A 10,494-nucleotide genomic window follows, 5' to 3' on the forward strand; every position below is an offset into this window, starting at 1 on the left:
AAGTATGATTAAGGTAAATATCGATGAAAATGATAAATTAATCCTATAGATTGAGGATTTGATTTAATTTGATGCATGCTTAAGGATATATGTATGAGGATTTTTAATTATATAAATTATTTGAGGCATAAGATTAACAAGGAATGAATTTTTGGGTGTTAAGTTGGATTTTTGGAAGTTAGAAAAGACTTAAAACTGCCTACATGGTAAAATGTATTAACACATCCCCCTATGTATCGATACATTCTTGACAGGAAGAATAATATGAGGTGTTCTGAAGGAATTCTATCGATATATTTAAGCATGTATCGATACATTTGAAGTAGAGAACACCCGAGACCATTCTACCATAAATGTATTGATAGATTGCCTCAATGTTTAGATACATTTAATCAAAATTAAGGCAGATGTATCGATATATTGCCAAATGTATCGACACATCAAAGAAAAAAAAGGGAAAAACAAAAAAGGGTTTTAGGGCCATTTTTGCCCCATTCTCTCTCAACTCTTTTGCTCCCTCGCTCTCTCTAGAAACTTGAACCCTAAGGCCCTAAACGGATTGTTGAAGTGATTTGAGGCTATTTAAAGCTTGGGAAGCGATCTGGAGGTAAGATTTTGCATTTTTATCAATTGATTTTCAATTTAATCGGTTAATAACCTCGGATCTAAAAATTTTCATATTTGGTCAAACTCTCCCCCTTTGAGTTTATTGAAGATTTGGAGCTTAGATTTGTGCAACCTAGCTTTTAAGGTAAGGATTTAGCTTATTTGTTGGAAGAATGAGCATATATATTAAATTTGGTTATTTTTGAAAACTTGGGATATTTTCAAAAGTTAAGAAATAATTATGATTTTGATGTTTTGATGTGTCTAAAGGGAGAATGGAGGCTATTGATGCATTTGTGAGCTGGAGGACAACTAGAGGCTAAAGGTTGAGCTTGATTGTACTGTGCCTTCGATTGTTAAGGTGAGTGGGATTTAATTAAATGCATGTGATGCATCTTGCATAATGTGTGCACTGTCGTGGTACTTAAATGTTGTGTGTATGCCTAGATGAGAATACCTAGGCTAATGAAATTCATATATATGTGTGTGTGTGTGTGTGTGTGAATATGTATGTTTGCCTAGAGGTATGCGCCTAGGCTAGAGAGAATATGATTGTGTGCCTAGATGAGGATGCCTAGGCTAATTAGTTATTTGGAATAGGAAATTTGTGTTAGTGTGATTTGTGGTGAGCCACATGATGGCATTGTGTTGGAACCAATGGTATGTAGGACCTAGAGCAAAAGGCCTACATATGGTGGGATATGAATAGTGTATTAAGGACTGTGCCAAATTGTGTTGAATGGACTGCCTAATTAGGTCTATGGGCATAATATGTATTTGGGTTAAGGGGCACAACGATCGAGGTGGTGTTAAGTATGTGAGGCCGAAGATCCATGATTGCTTATGGATATGATCCATGCATGAATGCCCACATATTTGTGGTTGATTTAAGGATGCATAAGGTTGCTAAGCCATGATTGATACGATTAAATATGATGAATACCCATGTGTGGTTAAGGGCATGAGAGCTTATAGCTTTATTATGTTTCATTTGAAAATGTCTTAAAGATTTGAAGACACCTAGAATTATACCGAGCTTAGAAATGACTGAAGCTTGTTGAATTTGAATATGATTTGATGTAGACATATGGAATGTTATAGGCACGATGGCCTGATTTGTGGATTTGTGTTCCATCCGAGGGATAAATTTCGAACGTTGATTTGACTTGAAGTGGAATGGAGTCCCACGCCCTGTGACTATGTGTGTGCTTGCAAGGATGGTGGCACTAATCCTGCCTATAGTGCTTTGATGCCAGCCGTTAAGATTACTCTGGGTGATGCCGACGTCGGGGGATTACTCCGATCGATGATATGATTCTTTGCTTGTTGCTTTGGCACATGCGTGATCTATTCTCCACCCGTTGCTTCGGCACGTGCGTGATTTATTTCTTCTCCCAGAGGCTTTGCCCTACGCATGATTTGTTTCTCTACTGGTTGGCCACTGTGCGTGATTTGATGATGTCTAGGGCAAGATCACTCATTTGATTTCATTTGACTATAATAACATGCATCCGGGATGGCATGATATGATTTGAAATATGAATATGTGGTGACCATTGTGAATGATATTAGATGAAAAGCTTGAGATAAGTGGTTTTTATGTAAATGAGACTTTGAGGTTGGGCTCGACAACTAAGGTATGCTTATGAAGCCTAGTTTGATAACAACGGCTTTAAGGGTAAGCCTTAAATTGATTTGATTTGATGTGAGAGCACAGAACTTGTGAATTGTGGATATGATACACCGTTGAGATGTGATCAGGCAAGACTTGATATGATGAGTTGTGCATGTAGGATATTAGGATGATCCTCACACCTTGGAATTAGAGATGTTTGAATATGAAAGTTTATAGCTAGATAGGCTTATATATATTTTATATGTAAAATATTATGCTATGATAACATCCTTTCATTTAGTATTAGATGACTAACCCTCTGTTGTACCATGTGTAGATAAGAGAAGTTATGGGGCTACGTGGCAAGTGTCGTCGATTTGACGGACATGTAATTGGCATTCGGTAGTTCTCCCTCCCAACATGTCACTCCATTGAGTTTGTGTGGGTCTTTCGCCTTCAAGTCTGGTTAGATGTACAATATGTCAAACACGATGTGCCATTTGAATTCTATAAGGATTGTTATGTACGAACCTAATTTGATGGCCAATGTACGGCCTTTAAACATTTGTATGGACTGTGAGCCTAGGAATATGTATTATTTGAATTTGTTATGAATATTTGATTATAAATCCCTTGGCATTTGTGTTATATGATTTTGGGCTTGCCTATTGGGCTCGTGCGTCAATCACGGACCCCTGCACTTGAGTCATGGCATGATATCACCATTGATGTGGATGAATGAGCATGTAATTTTGCTATAATTTTGTAAATAATCCCCACATTACTAATGGGCTTATAGTTATTTAGTGACGTTGCACAGTTGCATTTCGAGATTAATGTGTTAAAAGAGGCATTAACACATCTATCCTAAATGCATGGTTGATAGAAGTCTTCCAAGTATTTAATTAGCTCGCCTTTAATCTTTCCTCATTGTTTCTTAAAAAAAATTTGAGATTGAATGCATATGGATCTAGAGTCTTATTTTCATCACAATTCCTAATTGTTTCTCACACCTCTTCTTTTGAGAATGACCTATTCAATCAAGCAACCAACTAAATGTTCACAATTCATAGTTTTTGTTTGTAAAATGCTTAAAAAAGGATTAAAAACAACTTTTTTTAAACCATCAAATGTCATAGTCACCTTATCTTAGAAAACAATTTTTCCATTATAATTCGCCGTCCTCCTTATCGACACTATTTGATGAAAAAACTTAGTGTTTTAATCCCCTTATAAGAACCATTTAACTCTAGTTTTCTAGTCCCGTTCTCTTTCTTTAATCTTGTACAACTTCCATAACTTTACTTTTTTTTTTATTTTTATAACCGTTCTTCTTTTTTCCTCATCAACTGTCCTTTTAATTTGTATCTCAACTGTCATGCTCTGAATTTCCTCTTCCAACCTAGAGATGTCCTTTTGCGTGTTACCAAAAACTCTTTTTTGCCATTGTCTAATTGTCTTTTTGGCATTGACACATCTATCCAAAATGCACGATTCATAGAAATCTTCGAAGTATTTCATCACTTTGTCTTTAATCTCCCCCTTTTTTCTAAAAAAATTGAGATTGAATCCATCTGGACTTGGAGTATTATTTTTTTTTCTTATCATTTTTCATTTATCTTTCTCTCTCTTCCCGTTCTTGTGTGAAAGTATAACCTTTCATTTAAGTGAAATTTCTTTAAGTTACAATTGTTGGTATGACCTCTATTAAAAATTGTGTTGTTGGATGAGTTTCCTAACTATTTTGTAATAAATTTCTTCCTAATATTCTATTATAATGGTGTAAGATTGATGGTTGAAAGAATGGGAGGAAAAGGAAACCAAAAGAATGTATTTTTGCAAGTAAAGGCATGAAGGGTCGATCCCTATGGAGGAAAGGTTGATCCTTACATAGCTAGACATTTAGAATAGGATCTGGAATTGAAAAGATCAACCCTCAAGCCTTAAAGTTTGATCCTTACAAGACAAAACACTTAGAATAGCTTTCGGGACCAAAAAGATCAACCCCTCAACTTTATAGGGTCGATCCCTGCTAGGCAGAACATTGAATTATCTTTTAGAAATCAAAAGGATCGACCACTGAGATTAAAGGGTTAACCCCTATAGCCATGTGAAGTAGACCTAGGAATCAATTCTTAGGGTTTGGCAGCAAAAAATAAAAGCCCTAGCTTGAGTTCTTTTCTCATTTTTTATTTCTCTCAACCTCTTTTCACTCCCTTTCACTCTCTAAACCTTTCTATAGACCCTATTTAGCAATGATTAAGCTTTCAACTCGAATGTAAGGTAAGTTTAACCATTTTTAAGCTTTAAATCTGAGGGTTTAGTCTAATATTCATTTTTTTTACAAATTTCAGCAAAAAACCTTCTCTTGAGCTAAGGATTTTTGGGGGCTTTGCCTTCCAAAGAAGTTACTGAGGTAAGGATGCTTATAGTTTAACAATATATGCTTTAAGTTTGAAGTTTTAAGTTCATCGGAATTAAATCAAAGATTTGAGTTTATTCGACTAGTTTTGAATAAATAAGTTTGATAGAAAATTAGGAAACTTATGATTAATTTATTATATTAGGATTTGTTGAGCTCGAGGATCGTAGAACGAGCAAGGTTTGATGAAGCGAGGCTTAGAAAACATGCTTTTGTCAAGGTGAGTGGATACACCTCTTCAAAGTATTTTTGTATAGTAAAGCTAAGCATGATTTATCGACTTGGTTGTCTTGCATGATTTTGAATGCTAAATTGAGAGTGATAAATTAAACAAAAAAATGTTTATATTCAAATGATTTCAAAGAGTTTTAGAATCTATATATCTATGTAAATATCTCTATTATGTATTAATTTTCAACAAAAGGGGACGAGCCCTGTCAAACGATTTATTTCAAAATTGATTCCATGACGAAGTGAATGAATATGCCACGGCATGTGTATGAATAATTGGTAAGGTGGGCATTTGCATTCCCACCCCTAAAGATTTAGATGATCATGTGTATTTTTATGTGTATGAATTGTTGTTAGATGAAAGCCCTATAATTGTTATGAATGAATTCCAAATCTTCAAGCAATGTTATACATGAGATATGAGTGTGGTGAAAATACCATTAGCTCTTGCCATTAGTGAGGTTGATAATGCCACTAGTTGTATTGCCTTGAGTGGGGTGGAAATACCACCACCACATAGCCTTAAGCTGGGGTGGATGTACCAATCTCCCAATAGCATTGATTGGGGTAGAAATACCACCACGATAGAGCCTTGAGTTAGGGCAGATGTGCCAATCTCCCATGTGTAGTCATTGAAATAGCTAGTTTCATAGTTACGTAAGAATTATGATATTGTGAAATGTAAATGAGTTGATGATGCTGTCTTCGTATGAAAAAATGATATGTTTGAATGTTCAAATTATGTGTTCATGCATTAAATGGTTGTGTAAAGAACTAGTGAGTATGAAGGCGAGAAGGAAACATATAGACTTATGTGTGATTGATAGTTACCCATCGTTTGGGTTTGTACGCAAGAATGGTACCTTTAACCAAGGTGAAGATGCTAGTACTAAGATATGGAACCTCTTGTTTTCTCCTTGTAAATGGTTTTCTATTTGAAATTACAAACTTGTGTATCCAACTGTTTACTAACTTGGGTTTAAACTGTATTCATTGGAAATGATTTGGAATATCGATATTTGAGGATTTGGAATGAACTATAATGATGTTTATGAAATTCATATTGTTTTTGCAAAATATTGATTATTGCAAAAACTCTTGCCTTTAGCTTGTCCCCTTCCCATGTTCACTCAATGAGTCTTTGTGACTCACACATTAGTTTCCCATTCTTTTCCAAATTAGTGTTTAGCTATCTAGCAATCCGTGTCACAAAGATGTGATTCGTTCCTTCTTGGTAGGTGTTCTAGCAGTCGTTTGTAAGCTAAAGGGTCGAGTCATGTTTCGGTGATGGGTCAGTCTTTACATTATTGTTTATAAACTCTTAAACATGGTTTGACTGTGAAGCCATTGGATGACATTACAGTTGTATGGATTTATACAAATGTGATAAATGAGTGAGCACTACGACGTGCATTTGAATGTTGGTATGATATATATATTATACAAATGTTATGTTATGACCCGATACTTTCCTCGAGCTTGTGACAACCGTTGCGATGTCCCGATAGACATTCATTACCCTAAATGTCAATCGAAAACTCGCAAGGCTTAATATTAGTTTTCGCACCTCCCCTGTGAGTAATAATTACAAAATATCATATTTTAAAAGATTATAAGCTATTTCCAAATCAAAACAATAATAAAAAAATATTTTCTGTCTCACAAGGGCATTTTGGTCATTTTTCTCAAAAATTTTGAAACCTGCTAAAAATATAATATATAGGGGAAAATACACATTTCATTACTAAAAACAAGTTTTTATGTCTAAAACATTCATTTAGGGTGAAATTATAGCTAATAGAATAAAATAAAAATATTAAATGAAATATTCTATTTTTTTATAAAACAATATTTATAGAACTCTGCATAAATAATTTTTACAGCGTAAAAGCAAAATAAATCCATACATACAGTAACACAGATAACCAGAGTATGTAATTTAATTTACAATGACATGTGGGCCCCCCGAATGACCAAAGGTAACAAAGGCTGTGGACCTACAATTTCTGAGGAGGCAAGTCCAATAATAACCCTTGACGTAATTAGCTATTTACGGATTGTCCTGATCCTGTAATGAGTGGAAAGGAGGGTGGTGAGTTTATATAAACTCAGTGAGTAAACAAATATCATCTAAAATATCTAAAGTCGAGTAAATGAAGACAACTTAAAATAGTTCATCGTACTATGATTCATAACGTTTCAAACTCATTTTAACTAAATAAAATAATTTCATTTTACTCAAATAATCAACATGGCTTATGAATTTCTTAAAAATTTGGCTCGTGCCAAAACTCATTCTTGGGGATACCTTGGCCGGGGCATCCAACTAAGTCAGCCAAGGTTGTTAAAGAAAAGTTCATATACGCATAAAATACATTTTTACATTTAAAAGCATAGTTGTTCCTTGGCGTTGGCTGAGTTCACCATCACGTGGTGGTTTAGCGTATAGTGAACTCTAAAGTTGTACCTCAGGAGATACCCTCCGTGTCAGGACCCGGTACTCCCCTCGAGCCCGTGACAACCTCCGCGGTGTCCCGGTAGACACTTATTGCCCGGAATGTCAACCCGAAACCCCGCAAGGCTTTACTATCAGTTTCTCTGTTCCCTTGTGAGCAACCATTGTCAAATATCGTGTTCTAAAAGATTTTAAGCTGTTTCCAACTTTAAACAAATAAAATATTAATTTTTCGTCTCACAGGGGTAATTTGGTCATTTTTCTCAAAAATTTTGAAACTGACTAAAACGTAATATACAAGTACAAAACACACAATTCATATTCAAAATGAGTTTAAAAGTCTAAAATCTTCATTTAAAACAAAATTATGGTTATTTGAATATAATAAGAAAATAAAAGAAATATTAAGTAAAATATTCTATTTTCTTATAAAACAATATTTATAGAGTTATACGTGAATAATTTTTATAGCGTAAAAGCTAAATAAATTTATACATACTTAAATACAGTAAGCCAAAATATTTAATTTAATTTACAATAACAAGGGTGCCCCCGAATAAACAAAAGTAAAGAGGACTGTGAACCTACGGTTTGGAAAATGCAGATCCCACTGTAGTCCTCGATGAGATCAGCTATCTACAGTCTATACTGAACCTGAAATGGGTGGAAATGAGGGTGGTGAGATTATAAAATCCCAATGAGTAAACAGACATCATCATAAACATCTAGAGTTGAGTACATGGAGACAATAAAGTAAATCATCATAAACTGGGTTATACAATTAGAACACATCTCGTTCAAAATACGTAAAAAGGCTTATGAATCTCATAAAAATCTAGGCTTGTGCCATAAATCCATTCTCGGGGACACCTTGGCCGAGGCATCCTACCGAGACCGCCAAGGCTATTAAAATTCACATTTCACATAAATCATGTTTTTGTTTTGAAAACATAGCCGTTCCTTGGCGTTGGCTGAGTTCCCCCTCACATGGTGGTTTAGCGTGAAGTGAACCCTAAACTTTACCCCAAGAGATACCCTACGCGCCTCTCCAATCCAGGTAAGAATATAATGGGGTTTACCGTGCCCCTCTAAAAGGCTGGTCCACAGAAACCCCCTACTGCAGTGATTAATTAATATATAATCCACAATATAATAAAACTCAATAACATGATATGACAATTTTGTAATTCGTAGTTTTTCAAGGTAACCAAACAATTCGCATTTCAATACAATTGCCAACTAGCCAATCATGCTCGATTTATCATAAGCCAGTTAATTTAAACAATCAAATTGCCATAATTAACAGTCTCCGTGTACTATATTTTTCAAAATCACTATTAATTTCAAAACAATTTATAATTTAATTTCATTGAAACTCATTTATTCATAAAACATGAAAATTTATCTTTTTAAATTCCTTTTTCCATAGAATTCATGAAAGCATCTAAAAACCACCCTAGATAATTAAAATGACAGTAAGTTTACTCACAATGTCTAGAATGCAGACTTTCGAAGCACTCTGTCTACTGGTCTTCGGATGCAATTTCCTTGCCTTTATCGGAGGACTCACCACCTTGACACAGTACAAAATCGAGAGTTTCACCAAGTTGGTACTAAATCAAAATTAAACTAATTTAGACTACCAATGCATGATATGGAATGCAAAAATGCACTGGTAACTATCTAAACCCGGTATTGGCCTAATTCGTCTTATCACCCGATTAAATTCCTAATGGGTCCGTTTAAACTCCAATTTAATTCTTTTCAGTTTCTATACCTCAATTGCACCCAAATTAACTTAATGTCCCTCAGTGTGGTGCAAATTATCAGTCCCAACAGTAAATTACGAAAATACCCCTAATGGGTAAAAATTCATATTTTTGCTCCGAAAATTCCCATTATTTTTCTAGGCTCATAATTCATTATTCCTTAACCAATTCTCCTAGAATAAAATCAAACTCATCCTCACTCACTACATGGTAAATTCAGCCATTAATGGTTGGGGGAGAAAATAAATTCTTTTCTTGTTGTTTTGTTTCTAAATATGCTAAACTAACTTAAAACACTAACATAAATTAAAATCAAATAAATCCAACAACTTTCTCTCTCCTAACCCATTTTTCCAGAATTGAATTCATCATGAAAACATGTAATTTAATCATGGAAAATAAAGAGAAATGCTTGGGAATAAGAAAACTCAAGCTTAATAGAAAAAATCTCACATTTTTCACTTAATTTCCTTGAAAATTCACACTTTTTCTTTGATTTTCTCTCTCTAGGGTTTTGTTTTTGTTTTCTCTCTCTTCTTGCTGGTTTGGCCGGCCATGGGGTGGAAGATGGGCTGATTTTTTGCCTTTTAAAAAGGAAAATAATAAATTAATAAAGGCATGACACATGGCATCATGTCATTGGCCCGTTTTTAAAATTTTAAAAATTTAAACATTTTATCTCCACCACATGTTTAGTCAAGGGTCAAAGATGAAGACAAAGGAAGACCATGTGCTGGAAAAAATATCCTGGTGGTGGAAAATTACAATTTTGCCCCTGAGGTGGCAAAATTACCATTTTACCCCTATACTCCAAATTATACCGAAATTAAAATTTTTCACTTCTAAACCTCAAATCATACTTCAATAAGTCAAATTATACTCCAATAAGTCAAATGGGGCTAAAAAATTCTTTTCTAAAATTCCCATTTTGTCCCCAAGTGGCATATGACCATTTTACCCCTAGTTAGTGAAAATTCCGATTTGACTCCAAATTGATCCTCAAACTCCAAATTACCATTTTAAGTCATCCATGAACTGTGAAACTCTTAATCTCACCTTAAAATTCCTATTTGATCTAGTTCGAGGATTAAATAAACTTTGTTGTACCTCTAGGTACAATACCGAGTTTTGTAAATTTTTCGGGACTCTCCTAGCATGCAATCATGCTATCATCACATGTAAGTCATGAATAGTATTTTATAAGGTCGGGCTTTACACTCCGCGCCTCTCATACCGAGGTAAAATATAACTGGGTTTACCGTGCCCTTCTCTAATAGGCTAGTCCATGGAAAACCGCCACTGTAGTGACTAATCAATATCCTACCAAATCAATAAAAGTTTCGACAGCATGACATGACAATTATATTACTACCCAGCCTGTTAAGGCAAAACAACA

General features: G+C 34.6%; 1 long non-coding RNA gene across 1 annotated transcript; it reads right to left on the bottom strand.

Annotated features, from left to right (window-relative positions):
* Window positions 1-7,873: 7,873 nt before the first annotated feature.
* On the bottom strand, window positions 7,874-9,673 carry LOC148761714 (uncharacterized). Its single transcript, XR_016027360.1, has 3 exons — window positions 9,552-9,673; window positions 8,819-8,902; window positions 7,874-7,983 (listed from the first exon to the last, which is right to left on the bottom strand). It is a non-coding gene; the product is annotated as an uncharacterized LOC148761714 (long non-coding RNA).
* Window positions 9,674-10,494: the final 821 nt, after the last annotated feature.

Source organism: Theobroma cacao, chromosome 7 (genome assembly GCF_053813885.1).
Source record: "Theobroma cacao isolate CCN51 chromosome 7, ASM5381388v1, whole genome shotgun sequence".
Taxonomy (NCBI): domain Eukaryota; kingdom Viridiplantae; phylum Streptophyta; class Magnoliopsida; order Malvales; family Malvaceae; genus Theobroma; species Theobroma cacao.